This window comes from Culex pipiens, chromosome 3, assembly GCF_016801865.2.
Source record: "Culex pipiens pallens isolate TS chromosome 3, TS_CPP_V2, whole genome shotgun sequence".
Lineage (NCBI taxonomy): Eukaryota > Metazoa > Arthropoda > Insecta > Diptera > Culicidae > Culex > Culex pipiens.
This window is the reverse complement of record NC_068939.1, coordinates 90,384,518-90,399,863: the sequence shown is the minus strand read 5'-3', so window position 1 is coordinate 90,399,863 and position 15,346 is coordinate 90,384,518. Positions and strand designations below refer to the sequence as shown.

At 35.5% G+C, this 15,346-nt stretch overlaps 1 protein-coding gene across 1 annotated transcript in view; it reads left to right on the top strand.

Moving 5' to 3' along the window:
* LOC120422275 (mucin-19) overlaps positions 1-15,346 on the top strand; it is a 476,122-nt gene that overhangs the window by 129,189 nt on the left and 331,587 nt on the right. The gene's annotated exons all lie outside the window — the stretch shown is intronic.

Genomic DNA, 15,346 nt, shown 5'->3' with positions numbered 1-15,346 from the left:
ATAACGTTCCAAAATTGCAGTCAAAATTTAAAACAAACATCATAAATGAATACAGATCAATATCGTGGGATAAGAAATTTAATGTTTGAAAAATAGCTACAACGACTATTCAAATGTCTATGTTTTGTCCTTGGAAATTTCCATTTAATAATTTTATGTTTTGATCCAGATTTTTTTGGAGAACTTCAACGGACCCTAAAATAAAACATTTATTGACATTATTTCATTGCTTAAATCAAAGTTATAGTTTTGGGTTTTCGGTTTGGGTTTGGGTTTGGGTTTGGGTTTGGGTTTGGGTTTGGGTTTGGGTTTGGGTTTGGGTTTGGGTTTGGGTTTGGGTTTGGGTTTGGGTTTGGGTTTGGGTTTGGTTTTGGGTTTGGGTTTGGGTTTGGGTTTGGGTTTGGGTTTGGGTTTGGGTTTGGGTTTGGGTTTGGGTTTGGGTTTGGGTTTGGGTTTGGGTTTGGGTTTGGGTTTGGGTTTGGGTTTGGGTTTGGGTTTGGGTTTGGGTTTGGGTTTGGGTTTGGGTTTGGGTTTGGGTTTGGGTTTGGGTTTGGGTTTGGGTTTGGGTTTGGGTTTGGGTTTGGGTTGGGTTTGGGTTTGGGTTTGGGTTTGGGTTTGGGTTTGGGTTTGGGTTTGGGTTTGGGTTTGGGTTTGGGTTTGGGTTTGGGTTTGGGTTTGGGTTTGGGTTTGGGTTTGGGTTTGGGTTTGGGTTTGGGTTTGGGTTTGGGTTTGGGTTTGGGTTTGGGTTTGGGTTTGGGTTTGGGTTTGGGTTTGGGTTTGGGTTTGGGTTTGGGTTTGGGTTTGGGTTTGGGTTTGGGTTTGGGTTTGGGTTTGGGTTTGGGTTTGGGTTTGGGTTTGGGTTTGGGTTTGGGTTTGGGTTTGGGTTTGGGTTTGGGTTTGGGTTTGGGTTTGGGTTTGGGTTTGGGTTTAGGTTTGGGTTTGGGTTTGGGTTTGGGTTTGGGTTTGGGTTTGGGTTTGGGTTTGGGTTTGGGTTTGGGTTTGGGTTTGGGTTTAGGTTTGGGTTTGGGTTTGGGTTTGGGTTTGGGTTTGGGTTTGGGTTTGGGTTTGGGTTTGGGTTTGTTTTTGTTTTTGTTTTTGTTTTTGTTTTTGTTTTTGTTTTTGTTTTTGTTTTTGTTTTTGTTTTTGTTTTTGTTTTTGTTTTTGCTTGTTTTTGATTTTAAAGACTTGAAAAGGGTTATTTTTTAAGAAAATAATGAAATTTAAAATCTGAACTGTTGAAATTAATAACGATTCATACTTCTTTTTGGCAAGACTTTTTTATAATAAAAGGGTAAAATTTTTACGAGAACAATAAATTTACAGAGAAAACCCCTTTTTTATTAGTTCTGAAATTGTAAATATTAGAATAATTAAGGATTTAAAGATTTGAATAAAACAATAAAACGATAAAAATAATAGTTTTATTTAAAAAAAAACAACAAGAACAAGGAATGATTCATTAAGAGGAATGGGCTATCCTGGCAAAATGATTTCTTGGGAATGGTATTCTGTAAATGGTCTTTTCTAGGAATTGAATATGTAAATGTGTTAAAAGCCGCTTGGAAGCTTTAATTCAGATTTTCCAATGAAATTTGACAAAAACGGATATTTCGAGAATACAAAAAGAAAACTTTTTTTATTTATATTTTCAAAAATACAAATGTTTTCTAAAATTCACATATCCAAAACCAGATATAACGCCATTACGCACCATGAGTCAAAAGATGTTTTTCAAAGAAAAAAAGAAAAATATAATAAAATCGAATAAAAAATACGTATTTTTGGAATTCAACTATTTTTTCTGAAACAGTAATTGGGAAAAATACTGCGTCTCATTCCGTATTTTTATAAAAATATAAAAACATTTAGGGTGTGAAGCAATTGTCATTTTTTTCCTTGAAAGCATGCTTTTTAGTAATTGAAACTTGTACTGCTTTGAATATTAATTAATTTCTTAGTTAGAATGTCTACTTCTCTCCTAAGTTCAAATCGTTTCAATTTCCAATCGCGTCTGGCAACCCTGCCACCAACCTTCTTCAACCGCCCCGTTGCGCGACCATGTAAATTTGGCTAAACGGCTCCACGCGCGCAAACGTTAATCCACATCAAAGACACTACCTGCTGATGCTGATTTAGAGCATGATTCAAACGCCACCAACAAAGGCCACCACCACCGACCAACCGACTCTTCACTCTTCGAGCATCGAGGCCAGTCCAACCTGGCGATGGTGGCGTTTATAACTGACCAACCTCTCTACCTGCTATCTCCGGTTGAATAGATTCGGTCAAAATCATTCGCCACGGATGAACTCGTTTTCGGCAGCCGCATTCGAGCCGTGGCTATCACTTTGATTGATGACAGGTGCGATGTGATCGAGGGTAGAAAGTCGAGCTCATTATGAATCGGTGGGTTTCTCGAGGATTTATCCACCTACTTGTGTTTGCTCTCAATGGAATCGAATAATTCAGTTCTCTTTCAGTTGAAGCACGAACAAAGAGTTTCTTCTTTTAGTCGCTGGGACAATAAAATTGATTGATCGATATTAACGGGTGAAACAAGTTTGCAAAGGTTCCAGAATAACTGACCAGGCGCAAATCTTTTAAAGTTGAACTTGTTTGGTCCAACGTCTGTTGCCATGTCCAGAACGATCCCTAATTTTGAAGAATGTTATATAAAGTGATGGCTGTTGAAGCCGGTTTGTTCTGGACAAGTTTTGGCACTCAAATTTGTGATGTGAGCAGTTCTGCCAGATTTCAGTAATTCGATTTTTTTTTTGTATTTTTTAATCCGACTGAAACTTTTTTGGTTCTCTCGGTATGCCTAAAGAAGCCATTTTGTATCATTAATTTGTCCATATAATTTTCCATACAAATTTGACAGCTGTTCATACAAAAATGATATATAATAATTCAAAAATCTGTGACTTTTGAAGGAATTTTTTGATCGATTTGGTGTCTTCGGCAAAGTTGTGGGTATGGATACGAACTGCACTCAAAAAAATGATACACGGTAAAAAATGGCGATTTTTTATGTAACGTTTTGTCACTAAAACTTGATTTGCATAAAAACTCTTTTTGTATTTTTTTTTATTTTTGATATGTTTTAGAGGGCATCAAATGCCAACTTTTCAGAAATTTCCAGGTGTGTGTGTGTGTGTGTGTGTGTGTGTGTGTGTGTGTGTGTGTGTGTGTGTGTGTGTGTGTGTGTGTGTGTGTGCGTATTTAATAATTGTTGAAAAGTAGGAAAAATAAGAAAATTTCAGTTTGGATAGATCTCACCAAGTTTCTGGTTGCTGGTAGTCCTAAGCACCCGGAAGTTGTCCCCTATTTTGGTCGTATGCGTCCGGAATTCCACACCCAAAACTGGCAGCGCTAGTCCGAGAGAATGATGGTCTCGAGTCGAGAGAATAGTGGTACCATTCACGGACGCAGAGAACACAGCTCGAGATGGGCGATAGAACTATTCTCTCGAGGTTCATTTGCAAAAAAAGTTCATCCGTCAAACAAAAAACCAAAAGTGTCGACAACGGGAATCGAACCAGAGACCTTTGACAAACCAATCCAATGACTTAGCTGCCTCGGCCACCACAGCTTGGTGATCAAGGAGAAGTCAGAAGTCGATGTATGACACTTGTTGGAGATTTATTGATTCAACTAACGAATGAACTCATTTGTTATGATGGTGTGAGTTGGTACCATTATTCTATCGATTTTGGCACTGAGCCCTCAATAAATTTTGAGAGAACGATTATCTCGATTCTGAATTTTGGGTGCAGCTGCGCTCACGAGCCTCTATCACGATCTGCTTGATCTTATTCATGCCGACACGACCCACATCCTGTCGTACAGATATGCTGGCAATAGAGTAATCTACGTGCGTATGTATTGCGCGTACGTACACGAAAATAAAGTGAGGTAAAATTGTGTCAGGCAGCAAAACCAAATGTTGCGCTAGTGTGCGTATGCGAAACGTCATAAAGCTCTATTCTTGGTCAGCTGCTGCTTCAGCACGATATCCACGTTATCCGACCAACCTCAACCGATCGCAGAACGCCCACCAAGCTATGCTGATCTTCCAAGTACTTTTTCTCGATTTGCAACACCTTCTACAGTATCAGATGAAATGGCTTGAGCGCTGCTTGATGACACTTCCAAAAATATTCCCGGCAAACTGCTTATATTTCTTTCGCACTATTTGATTTTTTCTAACGAGTTGAATACCACCCTTAGAACGGGCTAGCCCACATCACACTAATACTACTGCAAGAGCGAAGCCGCCGCGAAATCGCAAAAAAAACTGTCCAAATTTCCAAAACTGCAGGAAATCTTCTTTTTCTACATGAGATCTACACATTGCATAATCTTTCACGCGATTTACTATAAAAACTACCGACTAAACAATTCAAATTTCGTGGACCGCAAACCACCAGCCTTTGCTCTCGATGGCAAGGCTGTCAACTTTTTTAACTTTTCAGAAATTTCCAGGTTGTGCAAAGAATCATTGACCGAGTTATGAATTTTTGAATCAATACTGTTATTTTTTTTTCAAAAAATCGAAATATCGGTCTCAAAAAAATTTCAAATTCATTTTTCGATTAAAAATCAAATTTGCAATCAAAAAGTACTTTAGTGAAATTTTGATAAAGTGGAAATTATTTTTGAAAAGCTGAGAAACATCTCTCTACTTGGATTTTTTGAACTTTGTTGATACGACCCTTAGTTGCTGAGATATTGCCATGCAAAGATATAAAAGCATGAAAATTGATGTTTTCCAAGTCTAACCCACGTCAATATCTCTGCAACTTATGGTTCGATATACAATGTTTAAAAATTAAACATTTGTAAAGTTTTCCGATCTTTGAAAAAATATTTAAAAAAATATTAAATCAAGACTAACATTTTAAAAGGGCTAAACATTCAATATAACGCCCTTTTAAAATATTATTCTTTGTTTAAAAATATTTGTTTCGATATGATCGGAAAATTTCACGAATGTTTCATATTTTAACATTGAAAATCGTGAAATTCATGTTTTCACAACCTGGAAATTTCTGAAAAGTTGGCATTTGATGTCATCTAAAACAAATAAAAAAAGTGTTTTTTTTTTTGCAAATCAGTGACAAACAGTTAAATAAAAAATCACCAATTTTTTTTAACGGTGTATCATTTTTTCCAGTGTAGTCCATATCCATGCCTACAACTTTGCCGAAGACACCAAATCGATAAAAAAAAATCCTTCAAAAGATGCAGATACATTTTTGTATGAACAGCCACTAGCGTGCCCAGCTCATTGTGGAAGGTGGGGCAATAATATGAACGTTTTGAAAATTACGTCATTTATGGGCACCCCCTGATCAAATAAAGAGCAAATTTCTGAGGATGGTGGGGCAATTGCCCCATGTTGCCCCACCCTGTGCACGCTAGTGTGGATAGCTGCCAAATTTATATGGAAAATTATATGGACAAACTAACGATACAAAATAGCTTCTTTGGACATACCGAAGGTACCTAAAATGTTTCAGCCGGATTAGAAAATACAAAAATTAAAATTGAAGATAAAACACCGTTCTCGTAGAAAATTGCTCATGTATAGCTAGATTTACTAAAATTAAATTGATGAATAGTAGGGTGTACGGAAACTGGTAGGGGAGGGTGGGGAGACTTGATCCCCGGGGACACTTGATCCCAAGCCTGTATCTCGTCAGCATGTGGGTAAAACAATTAGCTTTGTTCTAGAAAGTTGTGCGAAATTGAGTAAAACTCATTGTAGAAAACATAGAAAAACTTACAGTTTGCAGCCCACACTAACACAAGAGTAGCGTCGCCGATCGAGGGGGGTGTGGGGTTAAATCAGACGTAGGTAAAGAGTACACTTCAGAAGAGTTCGACTAGTGGTAGGGAACAGTCGTAGATTTGTGTAAGTGGTCTTTTGTGTTAAATTTTGACGAAGATTGTAATGTTTATGTGTTTTTTGTAATAAAATTTTTACAGTTCTGAGGATGGCCGAAAAAAACGAGTAGGCCGAAACGTAAACAAATTAAACGCAGCTTTTATTAATCACCGAAAAATACAGTATGTAAAAAAAGTATTTACACCCCTTGGGCACTATGCACATTTTGTGATGAAACATGTAAAAAATTTAAAGTTTGACAGGAACCTAGTACTACGTTTTGTTCAGAAACTCATGCCAAACATTTTGCTACAAAAAGCTCATGAAAAGATGATTTCTTTAAAAAGTTATATAAAAAATACTATAACGAAAATAAAAAAGGTGCAAAAAAAGTTTGTACACCTTTAGAAAAATTAACATAAATAATGTTATTTGTTGACAAATCACCATAAATCCAGTCTCCCAACTCCAAATAGGCATCCTTGACTGATTAAAAAAATAATTTGGATTGAATATAAAGTTTACTAACTACTTAGTAAAAAAGTTTATATAAATCTGGAAATTCTTCTAAATGTCAATATATTACCATAAATTTGCTAAATAAACATTTTGGAGTGGGTATAACACCGTTTTGGGGGTATTTGTATCGATTGAATAGATTTTTCGTTGGAATTTCGTACCAACCCGGAATTACGTCGTCGGAAAATCCGCCGGCATCTGAACCGGTCCACAATTCACAAGTCAACCTATGTGGCATCAGAAAGGGCATAAAATTTCCGATCTTTTGATACCCATACATCCAGGTTTTCTATAAAACCCACGTTTTTAAATACCTAAGCAAAAACGTTGTTATGGTTTCGTTTGAGCAACCTGCCAAAAATGTATGGAATTTCGTAATTTTTGTTCTCGTGGATCAAACATACTTTTTGCCCAGGTATTTAAAATCGTAGGTTTTAAAGAAAACCTAGATGTATGGGTATCAAAAGATCGGAAATTTTATGCCCTTTCCGATTCCACATAGGTTGACTTGTGAATCGTGGACCGGTTCGGATGCCGGCGGATTTTCCTACGACGTAATTCCGGGTTGGTACGAAATTCCAACGAAAAATCTATTCTATCGATACAAATACCCCCAAAACGGTGTCATACCCACTCCAAAATGTTTATTTAGCAAATTTATGGTAATATATTGACATTAAGTTGAATTAAAAGTTTGCAAAATTAAGTTTAGATAAGTTTTATATAGAATTTCCAGAGTTATATAAACTTTTTTACTAAGTAGTTAGTAAACTTTATATTCAATCCAAATTATTTTTTTAATCAGTCAAGGATGCCTATTTGGAGTTGGGAGACTGGATTTATGGTGATTTGTCAACAAATAACATTATTTATGTTAATTTTTCTAAAGGTGTACACACTTTTTTTGCACCTTTTTTTATTTTTGTAATAGTATTTGTTATAGAACTTTTTATAGAAATCATCTTTTCATGAGCTTTTTGTAGCAAAATGTTTGGCATGAGTTTCTGAACGAAACGTAGTACTAGGTTCCTGTTAAACTTTAAATTTTTTACATGTTTCATCACAAAATGTGCATAGTGCCCAAGGGGTGTAAATACTTTTTTTACATACTGTATCAATCAAAACCCGTAATCACAAAAAATAACGGTGATCGAAAATCGTCAAAAAAAAAAAAGAAAAAAATTAAAAAATGTTTGAATTGAGTTACACATATTTTTCTAAAAAAAGCTGCAAAAAACTTCCAAGAGATCTTTTTTCTTTGTTTTGTTAAGAATAGAAAACACTCAAAAATTATTCAAAAAAATATTTTTTATACCTGAATTGTTTGATAAACATATCAACTCCAAAACCCTTACGCATTTGACGTTAAATTTATCGTCATACTATTTTTACAATCAATTGTTTAAAAAAGTGCGTTCAGGGAGACTTGATCCCTGCATTTTTAACAGTCACTGGAATCAGCCTCAAGATTAAATAATTGGGCTGGGGTTTCGTACATAGTTTCCTTTAGTATAGTTGTACATAACTTACTGCAGTTTGAACCATTTTGCAAAAGCTTTGTAAACAAAAATTACCAGCTTTTGTAAACATGCTCAATTTTGGTCTAAAAAAGAAAATTTTAAGTTTTTAAATATTTTGCATGCTAAACTTGTTATATTTTGAACACAAACGTACAGGTTTCATGTGAAATTGCTGTAACTTATAGAAAATTAAAAGTTTGGATGAATAAAAAACATTTTGCTTAAGATTTCTTCAAAATGTTGAAAGGGGGATCAAATTACCCCCAACATTTTGAAAATACCGGTTTAAAAAAGTTTTTTTTTTAAAAACGCTTGGCATGATTCAAAGAGTTTATCTGATGAAATACCCTTACCAGCCAAACATAGTTGAATGTTTAAGCTTTCGATTCATGCTAAAAGATCATAGTTTTGGGAGAAATTGACAGAGATATGTGCGATACAAAAAAGGGGATCAAGTCTCCCCACTCTCCCCTACAGGTCCCTAAGCCAAATGATTTGTACAAAAAGTTTGCTTGGTAATTTGCGATAAAAAAGGTTCAAAGTCAAAAATACACGAAAAAGTGTACAAGAAATCATGAATTTCGATTCTTGAATTCGAGAATAATTTTATTCATGATTTTGAGAGACTTTTCATGATGTCTTGAATTTTCATGAAATTTTCAATTCATTAATTAATGAATTTTATTCATGGCTAATTTTTTTTTTTTGCGAATACTCATGAATTTTCGTTCAGGAAAGCGTGAATATCACTTTCACAAAATGTACGTCGTGAATTTATAATCGTGAATTTGTGAATCATGCTTTTCATGATTTCTAGGATGATGATAGAAGGGGGGAGGGGTTGGCCGATTTTTGCGTGTCTCATTTAGTATTACCAGCCCGAAAAACTGTATGGAAACTTTTATAGAAAAACTACTTTTTTTTGACATAGGGAATTTGTGAACAAAGTTTATCGAAATTAAAAAAAAAAAATATTTAAAAATCTAGAAATGATTTTCAAAAATCTAGGAAATAGCTTAGTATTGTAAAATGCACGAACTTAAATTCAAATAAAATATTGATGCTGCATTAGGAATTTTTACAATTTATTCAAGCTATATTTTGGAATAATTTGAATAAATAATACAATTTTATTTATTTTATAACGACAAAAATAATTTTTTTTTCGATTGAATGTTATTTCATGTGTAATTTTTTATTATGAAATAATTTTGAATTAACTCACTGTTCAGAACTGTAACTAATAAATCCAAAAATCTAAAAGTATCCACAAGCAGCATCTACGGTCGGTCTCTCCGAACGAAACCAGAGTGGCGTATAATATTACGATTTGTATTCACTTTACAACAGAACGATGTAAATTTGCCTTAAGTTACGCCAAATAAATCCAACAAAATATCACAGGTTTAACCCCGTGGAGTTTAAGGTAGGGTGGCTTTGCCGTAAAAAATTGTTTGTTTAATGAAAAATTTTAAAAGTCACTACTCCCTACCAGTAAATCCAATGTAAATTAACGTTCCTCATTTTTTTTGCAGTCCGGTTTGTTTAGGAATAAATTCCCTCCAGCTGTTGACTTTCATCATCACGGTAAATGAAGTCAACCCTTGGGCAAATCCCGAACCAAAAAAAGGGCTGCTGCTGCCAATGATTAGCTTACAAATCTTTTTCATTAAATTTGCCCTCACATTCACGGTACCTCAAGTCGAGACGAGTACCCAGGTGGGATTTCATTTGGGAATTGAATGAAGAGTGATGGCACTTTTGCTTTTCTGCAGCCAAAACGGACGTCCTTTTGAAAGGGGGGCGAGGAAAAGTGGGTGGGAAAAAAGGGGAGTTTGTATCGAGAGAGACTGAAAACAAAAGGGAAATTTAGAATTGGATTTCTGTCAGACATTTTTAGGGGCAATAATCAAACAACATCTGTTGAATACAAAAATTGGAAGCGTCGTGATCGAAAGGTGGAAAGCCTCGGAAAATCCGAGTGAAAACGCGGCGGCAGAAAAGAGAAGAAACGGACGAGTAAGACATATTGGAGGTTGAACATTTGTGTTCGTGTTCTATTGTCTTTTGTTAGAAGAAAAGTGAAATAAAAAAACGAAGAAAAGCGTTTCATCCGTTTGGATTTTCACGTTTTCTTGTCTGGGCGTGTGTTTGCTGTACAGGTGTATTTACGTGCCTGGGGGATAATTTTCCGTTTGTTGGTGAAAATTTATCGCGACTAGACTCAAATCCATTCGCAGAAGTGCCTTATTCGGGGATGTGCATGCAGTTTGTGCTGCTGGTGGGTGTGTTTAGTAGATTGGCAGTGAAGCAGTTTGCCCCGCCAGCAGAACAATGCTAGACAGTTTAATCTTTGATTGCATATAGCTGAGAGCAGTGCATATTTTCAAAGAAATTATCTCGTGTTAACTAAAATGATTTTTGATTAAAATAAATCTCACGTAATTTTATTCACATTTTCAAACTTGATTATATCAAAAAATTATTGTTTCAAGTTTATTCAAAATAAAAAAAATAACGAAAAACATTATTAAGTGAACTCCTCCAATCATCTTTTGCCTATTTGGTGCCTTTTTGCCTTCCTCACCTTACTGGGGAAAGGCTACAAAATAACTCGAAAAACGAACTTCTAAATTCGATTTCCTAGACCAACCTTCACGTATGCATATCGACTCAGAATCAATTTCTGACTCAAAAAAAAAATTCACTCAATTTTCTTGGCACTAGCTGAACCGATTTTGGCCGTTTTGATTTCTTGCCCCATTGAAAATTAAAAACCTGGGTTATTATCTACCAACTCACACGAAATCGGGAAAAGTTGCCCAAACCCCCCTTCGATTGTCGTGAAACTTTGTTCTAAGGGGTAACTTTTGTCCCTGATTATGAATCTGAGGTCTTTTTTTTGGAGGGGCAGTACGATCCCTTTCATTTTTGAGCATGCGAAAAAAGAGGTGTTTTTCAATAATTTGCAGCCTGAAACGGTGAAGAGATAGAAACTTGGTGTCAAAGAGACTTTTATGTAAAATTGGACGCTGGATTTGATGACGTACTCGGAATTCCAAAAAAAAATATATTTTTCATCGAGAAAAACACCCCAAATTTCTATCTCATCACCGTTTCAGGCTGCAAATTATTGAAAAACACCTATTTTTTCGCATGCTCAAAAATGAAAGAGGTCGTACTTCCCCTCCGTCACGAGATAACAAAAAACGGACCTCGGCTTCATGATCAGGGACAAAAGTTACCCCTGAGGACAAAGTTTCACGCAAATCGAAGAGGGGCCGGGGCAACTTTTCCCGATTTCGTGTGGGTTAGTAGAGAACTACCCAGCTTTATAATTATCAATGGGGCATGAAATCAAAACGGCCAAAATCGGTTCAGCTAGTGCCCAGGAAGGTGCTGTGTCCTATCCCTCGCCTAGACCAGACCAAAATCCATGATAAAGCTGACAGACCAAATCTGTCAGACCAAGACTGTCAGACCAAAGAGCAAAAAGTAAACAATCTTGGTCTTCGACGTAGGTGCACACAAATCAACAAAAGAAAATTTGAAAAAGATATTATTTTTCCAATTCAATGACTGGGTTTGGACTGCAAAATTGAATGGACGTCAGAAAATGCTTAAACAGTGCGGCGTCCTGTACACCGACATTTAAATAAGCAGTTAAAAGCCTTATTCTTCCACTTTAATTTTTGATCGCGTTTTCGGTTTACACCTGAAAAATCTTGAAATTATTTATACGGATTTGTGATTCCTCTCTTTCCACCATTCCCTTGCTAGTGCCAAAAAAATCGAGTGAATTTTTTTTCGGTGCATACATTCATTCATACACAGACATTTCATCAGAAATTGATTCTGAGTCGATATGCATACGTGAAGGTTGGTCTAGGAAATCGAATTTAGGAGTTCGTTTTTTGAGTTAAACCAAACTGAATTTTTGAAAAATAATCTAAAAATTGGGATCGAACCCAAGCCGATTGGGTGAGAGGCAACCACTCTTACCCCTGAGCAGTTCTCTACAAAATCGGTCTTTTTTCTTAAATTTTAATTTTTGTAATTTTAATCCGACTGAAACTTTTTTGGTGCCTTCGGTATGCCCAAAGAAGCCATTTTGCATCATTAGTTTGTCCATATAATTTTCCATACAAATTTGGCAGCTGTCCATACAAAAATGATATGTGAAAATTCAAAAATCTGTATCTTTTGAAGGAACTTTTTGATCGATTTGGTGTCTTCGGCAAAGTTGTAGGTATGGATATGGACTACACTGAAAAAAATGATACACGGTAAAAAAAATTGGTGATTTTTAATTTAACTTTTTGTCACTAAAACTTGATTTTCAAAAAAACGCTATTTTTTTATGGAGCGGCCGTGGCTTACTGGTCACGGTGTTCGCTTTGTAAACGAATGGTCCTGGGTTCGATTCCCATCTGCTCCCAACGAGAAAGTATAGGAAATATAAATCTTGAAACTCTGAACATGAACGAAAAATCAAAAGTCGCTCGAGTCGGGGTTCGATCCCCCGTCCTTTGGATTAGTAAGCCTATGCCTTCGCGACTTGGTGAGCTATGACTGGAATTAGGAATACTGTTACTATCAACTATATACGCGCTGGGTCCTTGTCCATTTGACAAGGGTTCGGAAGTTCTAAATAACGTTTGAATCCGATTGGTCCAAACGTTCTTCAGGGCGGGGCTTGTCGATAAAGCTGAAGTATCTCGCGCTCGGCTAGCCAGCGTAGAAATGGGTCACCGAAGCTCGGCAGAGCTAACACCTTCCAAATGCCTATGCGAGTTATTTGCATGTATAGAATGTAGATCTAAAAATACATGGAAACAACTCAATTTGTAAGAAGCGACCGCGTGGTCCCGTTTGGTTGGTTGCACAAAAAAAACACTATTTTTATTTTTTTATATGTTTTAGAGAACATGAAATGCCAACTTTTCAAAAATTTCCAGAGTGGGCAAAAAATCTTTGACCGAGTTATGATTTTTTGAATCAATGCAGATTTTTCGATGTAAAATCGAATTTGCAATCAAAAAGTACTTTAGTAAATTTTTGATAAAGTGCACCGTTTCCAAGTTATAACCATTTTTAGGTAACTTTTTTGAAAATAGTCGCAGTTTTTCATTTTTTTAAAATAGTGCCCATGTTTGTCCACTATTGAAAAAAATATTTTTGAAAAGCTGAGAAAATTCTCTATATTATGCTTTTTCGGACTTTGTTGATACGACCCTTAGTTGCTGAGATATTGCCATGCAAAGGTTAAAAAACGTTACTTAATCCACCTTTAGGTGGTTGGTGCCTTCCTCACATTCATAAAGTCAATTAATTCAGTAAAAATAGCAACATTCCCCCTTAACATGTTAAAGAAATCAACTTTATTACTCATTTTTTTTTTGATAGGGTTCGCTGACCTTCAATATTTCTGGCTCATCGGCAAGATCTCATAAAAAACTATTCAACGATAGTTCGCATGGAAGATTCAGACAATATTTCTATCACAATATCTGAAATCCGGCCTCCAAAATGTGTATGAATAACACATAAGTGCTAATAACTTTTGATTTGGTTGTCAGATCTTCGATGTTTTAGGCTCATTTGAAAGGTCTTTCGATTATCTAACTAACGATGGGTCGCATGATGGACCCGGAAATCATTTTTATTGAAATATCTGAGATCCAGCCTCCAAAAAGTGTATAAATAACACTTAAGTGCTGATAACTTTTGATAGGGTTGTCAGATCCACGATGTTTTGGGCTCATTGGAAAGGTCTTTTTAATACCTTTCTGAAAATGTATAACATGATAGGTTTTCTTGCAAAAACCACCCTTTTTACAATCTTCCGGACATACGTCAAAATCGTTTTTTAGCATAACTTTTGAAGTGCTTAACTAAACTTGCTGATTTTAAATAGAGACCTATGGGACCCCAAGACGGATCGAATGAGACTAATACGGTCAAAATCCGTTAATCCAGTCCGGAGATAATCGAGTGACAATTTTTTTGTCCACCCACCTACACACATCCACACAGACATTTGCTCAGGACATGATTCTGAGTCGATATGTATACGTGAAGGTGGGTCTACGAGGTCAAATTAAAAAGTTCATTTTTCGAGTGATTTTATAGCCTTTCCTCAGTAAGGTGAGGAAGGCAAAACAGGAAATTTTGATGTTTTTTAAGTCTCACCCAAACAACCCACCATTTTCTAACGTCGATATCTCAGCAATTATAGGTCCGATTTACAATGTTAAAACTTGAAACATTCGTGAAAATTTCCGGTCTTTTCGAAAAAAAATATTTTCAAAAAATTTAAATCAGGACTAACATTTAAAAAAGGGCGTAATATTGAATGTTTGGCACTTTTGAAGTGTTAGTCTTGATTCAAAAATATTTTTTTCGAATATTTTTTTCGTAAAGATCAAAAATTTTACGAATGTTTCATGTTTTAACATTGTAAATCGGACCTATAGTTGCTGAGATATCGACATTAGAAAATAATGGGTTGTTTGGGTGAGACTTAGAAAACATCAATTTTTCTGTTTTTTAACCTTTGCATGGCTATATCTCAGCAACTAAGGGTCGTATCAACAAAGTCCAAAAAAGCAAAATATAGAGAATTTTCTCAGCTTTTCAAAAATATTTTTTTCAATAGTGGGCAAACATGGGCACTGTTTTTAAAAAATGAAAAACTGCGACTATTTTCAAAAAAGTTACCTAAAAATGGATATAACTTGGAAACGGTGCACTTTATCAAAAATTTACTAAAGTACTTTTTGATTGCAAATTCGATTTTACATCGAAAAATGAAGTTGAAAAATTTTTGCGACCAATATTTCGATTTTTTGAAAAAATCTGTATTGATTCAAAAAGTCATAACTCGGTCAAAGATTTTTTGCCCATCCTGGAAATTTCTGAAAAGTTGGCATTTTATGTCATATAAAACATATCAAAAAATAAAAAAAAATAAAAATAGTGTTTTTTTTTTGCAAATCAAGTTTTAGTGACAAAAAGTTAAATAAAAAATCACCAAATTTTTTTTACCGTATATCTATTTTCAGTGTAGTCCATATCCATACCTACAACTTTGCCCAAGACACCAAATCGATCAAAAAATTCTTTCAAAAGATACAGATTTTTGAATTTTCACATATCATTTTTGTATGGACAGCTGCCAAATTTGTATGGACAAACTAATGATGCAAAATGGCTTCTTTGGGCATACCGAAGGCACCAAAAAAGTTTCAGCCGGATTAAAAAATACAAAAAAATCGAATGACCGAAATCTCAGAGAATTGCTCCCCTACACCACGGTCCAGTGTAGAACATTTGCATACAGTGTGTTTGTCCCGCCCGTGTTGATCAATCGGATCGCGCACTGGACTCACACTCCAGAGGTTGCCGGTTCGAAGCC